Genomic DNA, 9,080 nt, shown 5'->3' on the forward strand with positions numbered 1-9,080 from the left:
GAAAAGGCCCGCCCCCACCTGCCTCTGATTGGCCTACCGAACGTCCCCTTCTGTGACGCACTCGGAAACTTCCCGAGGGAGGGCGGAAGCTGGTGTGCGCATTGGACATGCTGGCCATTCATAGGTACTGCAGCTGGGACCACTTTACATGAACGAGCGAAAAGTGACGCAAAACACGTCCAAAGAAGCCCCAAATAGGCCCCAAATAGGCCTCGCCCATCACATTTCCCATCCCGGAAGAAGGGGTAATTTCGGCCCATGCGCTGGGTGAGCAATTCAATGCTAGTGGATAGGAGGGGATATCCGGTGCCCTCTCTATTATTTTTAACTCTATGATACAGATGCCTCAGAGCGCCCCCGACTCTGAGGCGTCTACCTTTATATGTCTATGGTTCTGCCCTCCTTTGCTTTTGTAGCAAATAGATCCTTTTGATCATTTCCTGCGTTTTTCACTGTGGTCCCACTGACTTGTTTAATTGTCTGACCACAAGCAAACAATGGAACAGGAGCGCACAAGAGTAGTGAGAAGGTGCTGACCACGGGAGATAACTGTTTCAAAGAAAGGAGGTCGCACAGCTCTTAGCCACAATGCAATAACCTTTTTAAATTAATTAAGACACCAACGTATGTCTTCTTCAGGGTATATAAGAAGACATACTTTGTCGAAACATTGGTGTCTTAAATATTTAAAAAAAAGTTATTGCATCGTGGCTTCGAGCTGTGCAACCTCCTTTCTTTAAAATAATTGTCTGACCACACTACATATTAATCCATTGTCTTAAAAAAACGTTTCTCCAACAAAGAATTGAACACACATTTTGCTATTTACAGGGAATTAAGGTAGCTATTATCAAACATTACTTTTAGCTGTCTTGTTGTCCTCACCTGATGCAATCATGTACAGTACCACGTACAATACCACAAATCTCCTGCAACATATTAATGAGCATGTCATCCCGACACTTAATGAGTCACCAAAATTATTCAAGTAAATTTGAATTCAAAGATTAGATTGTGAATATTTAGAATATGTTTTTTTACAAAACAATAATATACAGTATATAGGCTGTATTTTTATTTTTATTTTCAAAATAAATAAAATAATGGGCCACCGACATAGACAAGTCTATCCATGGACACGTTTGTCTGTGTACGGACATGTTGATGACCCCTGGGCCTAACCCCCAGCTTAGGTGTCTAAGGCACAATATGATTCAAAACTACCTGACCAATGATGAACAAATAATATGTTTTGTAACGTAAGATGGAGATTTCTTTGATTTAAATTAGAAAGGCCTAGTAATGACAATGAATGGACATCTTAAAATGTTTTTTAAAATGTGTTTAAGTAATTACCTTTGATGTGACCATGACAAATCAGGTACCTTACTGAAAAAATATTAGCAAGCGGTTCAAAAGTTATGACATTTCATATCACTGTACAATGAGGAAAAGGAGTGGGGCAAAGCTACAATAAAGTCTAACTGTCCATCTAAATGACCATTGGGTATTATTGTTCTATATCCTGTTGTTTTTTTTCCTTCCAAAATCTGTGCATTTATGTGTTCAAAAGCTGTATTTCTGTGGACACATCCAATATAGCTTATTAAAACGTTGTCTCCACCCACTTGTAGTCTCAACAAAGCATGTCTGTCTCTACCTGTCTGTCTCCTTTGCCAAATAGAAAAATAGAAATTGCAATCTTTTTAAACACTCAGATGTATAGCCATGATTTAAGACAAAAGGTTTAAGATTAATTTAAATATTCTGTTTGATATTTATGAGACTGAAGGCTTCAACACAATTTCACACTGGTCATAGTCCTTCTCACATTTCGCTTAGGTTCGAATCCAACTATAAAGATTAAAGGATTATAAAATCTACCTATCTATGCATCATTTTGTTCCTTCCTGTGCGAAGCCTGTTTGCTCTCACAGTTTCGTTTCTTTGACTCGAAGACAACAATCTGCACAATCTGCAGTTGTGTCTTTCCATGAAAGCAGTAACAGTGATTCAATCAAACAGCAGAAACAACAATACTTTATTATAAGTTCACATTAAGATCAGTTTTCCTGAACTTATATGCATATGAAGATGGTGGAAGTTGAAGAAGGAAGAATGCTGTGGCACTGGGTGGCAGTGAAGCTATATTTCTATTTTTCAATATAGAGAAGTCACCCAATTCTGACATGCATACAGCCTCAAGTTACAATATGGCAAGTAGTGGTGAACCCAGCCCTATGGCAAACCCACAATTGTAAAAAAAACAAAAAAAATATATATATATATAAACGAATTAGAAATAAAATCAAAGTCTCACAACACGTCCTAATGCGACATGTCAGCTTGCAGATTGGCTGATTTTGCTATTTCTTGAAGTATATAGGGCTGAAGTGGCCCACAGTTGTTGGTTATTTTTAACAAATTGAACCCTGTAAAGAGGTGTGGACAGAAAGGGAAGAATACAAATAGTTATTTGATAGAAGTGTGAGCTCTTTCCACAGTGAAATATAAATAAGTAAGTAAGAGCTAAGACAAAAGCTTTCCTGGAGGATGTTTAAGGAGGAGAATCCAGTCAAAGTGGAGTTATGAATATGTTTATTCCTTCCGACGTGGCTACCTGCATTTAATCTAATTAGCTGTGCAAATCATTCACATGCAACAACATTATTTATACAGATTACAACCTGCCTAGATGGCGTTTCTCCTTGTTAACATCCAGACTTCAAGAGTTCAAGTTTAAAGACATCCACAGAACAACCCCCTACACGTTTCTGTCTGCTGACGCCCATGCAGTAACAGAAGGTTATTTTGATCTCAATGAAAACAAAAGACTGGCCCTGGGACCAAACCTCATGACAGAGGATGTTGACACCTCAGGACAGAGGGACAAAAGGTTGAGGTGTTAGCAAATGCAAAGTTGATTTTGGCACAGCCTGCTTAAACAGATGGGTGATGCCACTAGCTATTTTTAGCTTTAACCACTGCTAACTGCAAAAGCTCAGAATCAAATAATATTGTAACTCAAGATGAAATAAAATTACTTATATGGAATACCATACCGTGCTTATGTTTGAAAACGATACCACACTGCTATATAAAGTATTCAATCAATCAATCAATCAATCAAACAAACAAACAAACAGATTAGTTGAATATCTTTATTAAGAACAGTACTTTCGATTTCTTTTAATTTCATGTTAGGATCAGGTTTGGCAGCATGCTTGTGTGAAGTACTTAAGGGAACCTCCTCTCTTCGTTGTCTCATTTTAGCTGTACGGCTATCTGCTGCAAGGACATCTGGTAAGAACAACATTTGGTTATACAAATCAGACATTTAGCTAACTTTATTCACTTTACTTCAATTTGAACATTACAAAAAAAAAGTTTTTTGTTTAAAAAAGGTATAGGGTAAGTGATTTTCTCTGGTTAAAATAAGTGTTAAATAGCTCTATATTCTGATAGTACTCATTGAGTGTTCAGTAACATGAGTCTCTGTGTCTCTCCAGCTCTTCATTAAACAGAAAATGCATTTTCAGGTCAGGATACCAATTGTATCCAATCAGGATAGAGAACTGAGACAGGATACAGATTAAACAACTGAAATTGGAAGTGATGACACTAAGAAATGAGTTGACAAAATTGGAACTGAAAAATAAATAATAAAAGCTAATAAAGGGGTACTCTCTCCTGATTGGCTGAAAGTTTGTCACCTGAACATTTACTTTCTGTTTATTAAAGAGCTGGGGAGACAGGGAGACCCCTGTGACTGAACAAACACTCTAGCAATGATTACTATCAGAATATAGTGCTTTAACCTTTTAACAAAAAACTTTTTGTTTTAACCAAAAAATATCACTTTACCTACCTTGAAATTACAATGCATTTATTTCTAAAGGTAAACTATTATGGTTATGGTATTATGGTATTATTATGGTTTATGATGGCATAAACCATGATATGAATTACCTTTTAAATAAAAGCGTAGTACATCAGACTGGTCTCGGTCTTGTGTCCAGTCTCGAGATCACATTCTTATAATCTGGTCTTGACTCGGTCACGGACCAAAATAATCTGTGAAATCCCAAGTTAACTTGTTCATGAACGCAGAGAGTTTGTCCATAGTTGCCAGCTTTAAGAGATTTACTGCAAGGTGCAATTTTTGTTTTGGTTCATTAACACATTTATTCTTTAATTACTTAATTACTTGAGTAATTTATACATACACATTTTACATAGTTTTTAGTCAATAGGCTTTACATTTAAAATGTATGTTTTTTAAAAAAAAATCTTCTGAGCACTAACGTGGTCTTAAATTATTTGTGTTGGGGAAGCTACTTTGAAAGCGTAGCTTGTAAAGCTACAAGTAGCTCACCATGGCAGTAGCTTGATCAAGCTACATAGCTACCCCTGGAGAAATGTAGCTTTTAAAGCTACTGCTACATAGGAAAAAGTAGCTCAGCTACTTTTCTTTCAGCGTTTAATTGAGAATGTTCATGAGGTGTATAAGAAACAAAATATAATATTCTACAAAAAAGTCACATGCTTCAGAAAATATGTCTCTCAACTGAGTTCTATTTAAAAAAGGTTGACATTTTCTTTAGTAAACATCTGTGTTCATAAAGTAAAGAAAGACTAGACTTAATTACACAACAAAAAATCCCACTAAGCCAAGGAAGAACCTCCATCCCACATTTTTTCAAATCTCCTCATGGTGGTGCTACAACAGCCCACTGTGCATTTTGGCCTATAACTCTTGAACTATAGGTCATACAAACAACATATTTTTTCCTCTGGATTCCTTGGATCATGATTATAGGCCCACATTTTTTGCCATACTGCGTTTTCTTCAAACACACTTTTTTCTACTACTCCTACAGAATTTGTCCAAAACTCACACACATTGTACACATTGTCTCTGGGGTCATGTGATCAATGTATAATGTATATAATGTATAAGTTAGATTTTTCAGATCCCAATCCAAGTGGCTATGACCAAAGTTTGCAGGCCCTGGGTCAGCAACCGTAGAGACCTATGCTCCGAGGAGTACACTTTTCTAGTTGTATTCTGTACTTTGTTTGCAGGTTGCAGAACTGGTTGCTATGGCGAATTCAGTAGTGTTCCAACAGCCCAGCGGGTTGCAACAGCCAGTTGCCAATGCAGAACCTGTGGAGACGGGCTGGAACTCTGATATCTTGAACTGCTGTGATGATATGAATTCTTGTCAGTATCAATATCAATATCAGCATTTCATATTTATTTGCAGTAAATATATTTTATATAATAGGCCTCTGAAACACATTTATTTTGAATTTAATTTCAATGAACACATCAAATTATTATATCTACCTCTGTTCATCTGTATTGTGTTATATGAATGTCTGAGAGAGTTTTGTGTGTTTTTCAGGTTGTTATGGGTTCTGGTGCTGTCCTTGCCTTGCCTGCGAGACCACATCAAAATTTGGACAATATCATTGTCTCCCCTTACTAGACCTATGCAGCCCTGCCATAATAACAGTAGCAGCTTGTGGAATTCCTCTGTTTGTGCCTCCTGCTGTTTTGTCTGTTCGGGTTGCCATTCGACACAAATACAGAATCAAGGTCTGGTGCAGTATATGTAATCTAAATAATAGCAATATATTATGTGTACAAAATTCCTATTTGTGATGTAATAATATCATGATAGTAAACAATGCAAAAAGCTAAAAACATGAGTTAAAGTGTGTTTCAAAGAAAACACAAAATGGCGGAAAATCTTGTCAGGCTTTTGGGTGTGGCCTATATCGGGAGTTGCACCATGATCCCAGGAATCAGGGGAAACTTTTTATTGTATGACCAAGCTATTGTGCAAGGCCAAAATGTGAAGTGACGCGTTATAGCACCAGCATATCCGATTTGAATATTGTGGGGTGGGGGTTCTAGAGTGTGCATGCAAAGTTTCTTGCCAATCGGTCCAGCAGTGCCCGACATTAACTGCTCATAGACAGACACACGCGCAGATGCACAGGGGTGAAAACATAATGCCCTTCACCGGCCGTTCCGGCTTGGCAGAGATAATAAAACGTTTGCATATTTTGTGTTGTATTTGGCCACCTTTGTATGTATTGTGTTGATTTATAATCATCAACGAAATTACAGAATATTTAAGGACTAAAATAATCTGTGGTTCCCATAGGGTTCTCTCTGCAACGACGTTGCGACCTCCTGCTTCTGCATGTGGTGCTCCTGGTGTCAGATGGCCCGTGAGCTGAAACAGCGAAAGAAGAGCCCCACGATCAACAATGTGCAGCAATCTTCAAATATTACTGTCGTCCAAAATGCCCCAACTGTGACAACTTCAAATGTCCATATGTCTAGGCAAGAGAGCTATGCCATGTCAGCTAGTCAGCCTCTTCCTGCTTCAGCACCAGCTTATTCAGACCAACCCCCAGTCTACCCAGGTTATGTGGGTAATGCTGTGGAACCTTCAATGATTAACAAACACTGGTGATGAGGATGAATGGACATCTTCAAATGTTTTCCTTGGATTTATTGAAATCAAATGATCTGTCTGTTTTGTTTCCAACACTGCATTTATGTGTTAAAAAGCTGTATTTCTGGGGACACATCCACCATCATTAAAGATTCTGGCTTTGACTTTGTCCTGGCCCACTTGTAGTCTCAACTACAAGCATCTCTCTACCTGTCTGTCTACTTTGCCATATGGAAATAGTTTAACATTTCTCTTTTTTAATTAGTAAAAATAACTGCTTCACAATCAAAGCTGATGTAACTAAGACATTACATAAAATAGCTTCTCTTGACTAATGACTATACATCCCTAGTTGTTGAGGTTATTCTTTTGAGCAACATGATTCGATATTAAGTCAATGTGATGGTACATTGTCCTGATACATCAGGAAGCGCAGTCTGTTCAGTCCTATTAACCCAGTTTGCCAGAGAAGCTTGCAGATTATTGGAAAGTGAAAATACACACAAGACATCCTCGCACATGTTTAGTGTTGTTGACTTATTGCTTGGACGGGAAAAAAAAGGAACAAAATTATGGCACGTTAGTTTTTAACAATAATTAAAATATTTTATTATAGAGTCAGAGTATGCTAGAATCTGAATTCCCCACAGTAATAATGCTGCCATCAGCTGTATTTGTCTTTGTTTGTGTCAATAAACACGTTGAACCTGGAACCTTGAAAGGTTGCTGTAGCTGTTTGGATATAAATGGTTTTGTTTGCCGATTACTGCCAATGATTAAAAGAGAAAAAAGACCGTAACAGACCTTTACATCAATGCTCTGTTTTAAAAAAAAGGGCAAAAGGTCATGGACTTGAAAGACCTCAGTAATGGCAGGCATTTTTTCTTGTGTACTCATATATAAGATGTAACAATAGAAATCTTGAATCTTGAATATGTTTTTATGGTTGCAAAATTCTGTCTATGAACCTATTTAGTCTGCCAATAATAATTAATATATATGACAAACATTACTTGTAAATTGAAAATTGTAGACCAAAACTGTCCAGGTTTTTGAGATCCCCCTCCCCTCCTCTAGGAAACCCTTGCCTGTGTGGTGAAACTCCCCTCCATCAGCCAATACAAACTGCTGACTTCATCATGTGTCACTCACAACCTCTATGTCATATAAAGTAAAGTCCCTTTCCCGAGGGACTAGAACAGACTTTCAAATCATCCAGCGATCATTGTCCTTCTACAATCCACTGTGCATTTTAGCATTTCAAAGTTCTTCAGTGATGAAGAACAAAATGCATGTGATGACGCAAAGATGTCTCCTTTTCTTATGGGTGCATGTGAACTTAATGAGTGCTGAAGGTAAGACCATTCTCATTTATAGAGCATATTATATGATGTGTTGAGGGTTTTTTCTTTTTACAAACATATAAATAATGTCAAATTGGCACACACATTCAAATGATCTCCCTTTTTGTTGTATTGTTTTATAATCTTTTAACAAGTCCCATTAAAAGTTTGACACAACTGATCTGGCAGACTCCTATTCCCTTGTAAATCAGAGTTGGGTTGCAACGTTGGCTTTGTGGGAGCTTTCAAATTACTGTGTGTGGAGAGTGGATGGATACCTCACGGTTATAAATGCCAACTTATATGTTTCCATCAATTCACTTTGGCTCTGTGAATAAATAATGACTAATGACTTGCTGCTTTATCTGTTAATTGTCTCAAATAGAAAATGTGTCATGTGTATCAAGCTGTTAAACAAATGTGTCTTATTCTTCTGTAGAAATGTTATCGTGATATAAATGCCCACTTGTCTGTATTGCTGGAAAATGGGAGAATATGCAGATTCAAGTCATAACGGCAATGGCAATACACTAAAGTAACAATACATTAGTGATTTATAGTAATTGTATTTATTAGGTCAAAATGAACTCATCATTTAGTCATTGTATTTATTAATACAAAAATTACTTAACGGAGTAGTTCACCCAAAACATTATTTATTTTCAATCAATTACACACCCCATGAAGCCTTGAATTCATGGAGATCTTTTTGTTTTTCTCGCATTCATAAGCCAATAATTGTATGACCCGGAGACTCCGGCGGAGTGACCGATGACCTGCTCATCAAATTATTGACTCACAGGAATGCGACAAAAACAAAACAAATCTCCATAAATTCAAGGCTTCATGGGGTGTGTAATTGATACATTAAGATAGAATAAGTACTCCTTTAATATTTAATTCAGCTCCAGCCAAAATAGACCTTTTCAAAGCAGAAATTCACCACTGAACTGTCAGTGTGTAACGTCTGAATCTCTATCATGACTGAGTGTTCCAGGAAAAAAACAGAGAGTGATGGTTAAGAAGGTCTGGAAAGAGTGTGATGGGAAGAGTAAAATGGGTAATTTAAAAAGTGTTACGCCCTGCCCTTTACCTTCAGTAGTAATGGTAGATGGAATATCTTGTAGGCTCTACGCACAGCATCCATATTGGAAATAAATTGGGCCTCTTCCTTACTTCCTTCACAGGTGTTACCAATGATACAAATGAAGGCTCTGTTCCATTTAGTGTAGCACAGTGGTTCTCAATCCCTTTTCAATTTCAA

General features: G+C 37.3%; 1 long non-coding RNA gene across 1 annotated transcript; it reads left to right on the plus strand.

The window, feature by feature from the left end:
- Positions 1 to 3,268: 3,268 nt before the first annotated feature.
- On the plus strand, positions 3,269 to 8,168 carry LOC308087326. Its single transcript, XR_013933316.1, has 4 exons — positions 3,269 to 3,303; positions 5,086 to 5,224; positions 5,409 to 5,602; positions 6,177 to 8,168. It is a non-coding gene; the product is annotated as an uncharacterized lncRNA (long non-coding RNA).
- Positions 8,169 to 9,080: the final 912 nt, after the last annotated feature.

Source organism: Gymnoscopelus braueri (genome assembly GCF_963280865.1).
Source record: "Gymnoscopelus braueri genome assembly, chromosome: 6".
NCBI classification, from domain to species: domain Eukaryota; kingdom Metazoa; phylum Chordata; class Actinopteri; order Myctophiformes; family Myctophidae; genus Gymnoscopelus; species Gymnoscopelus braueri.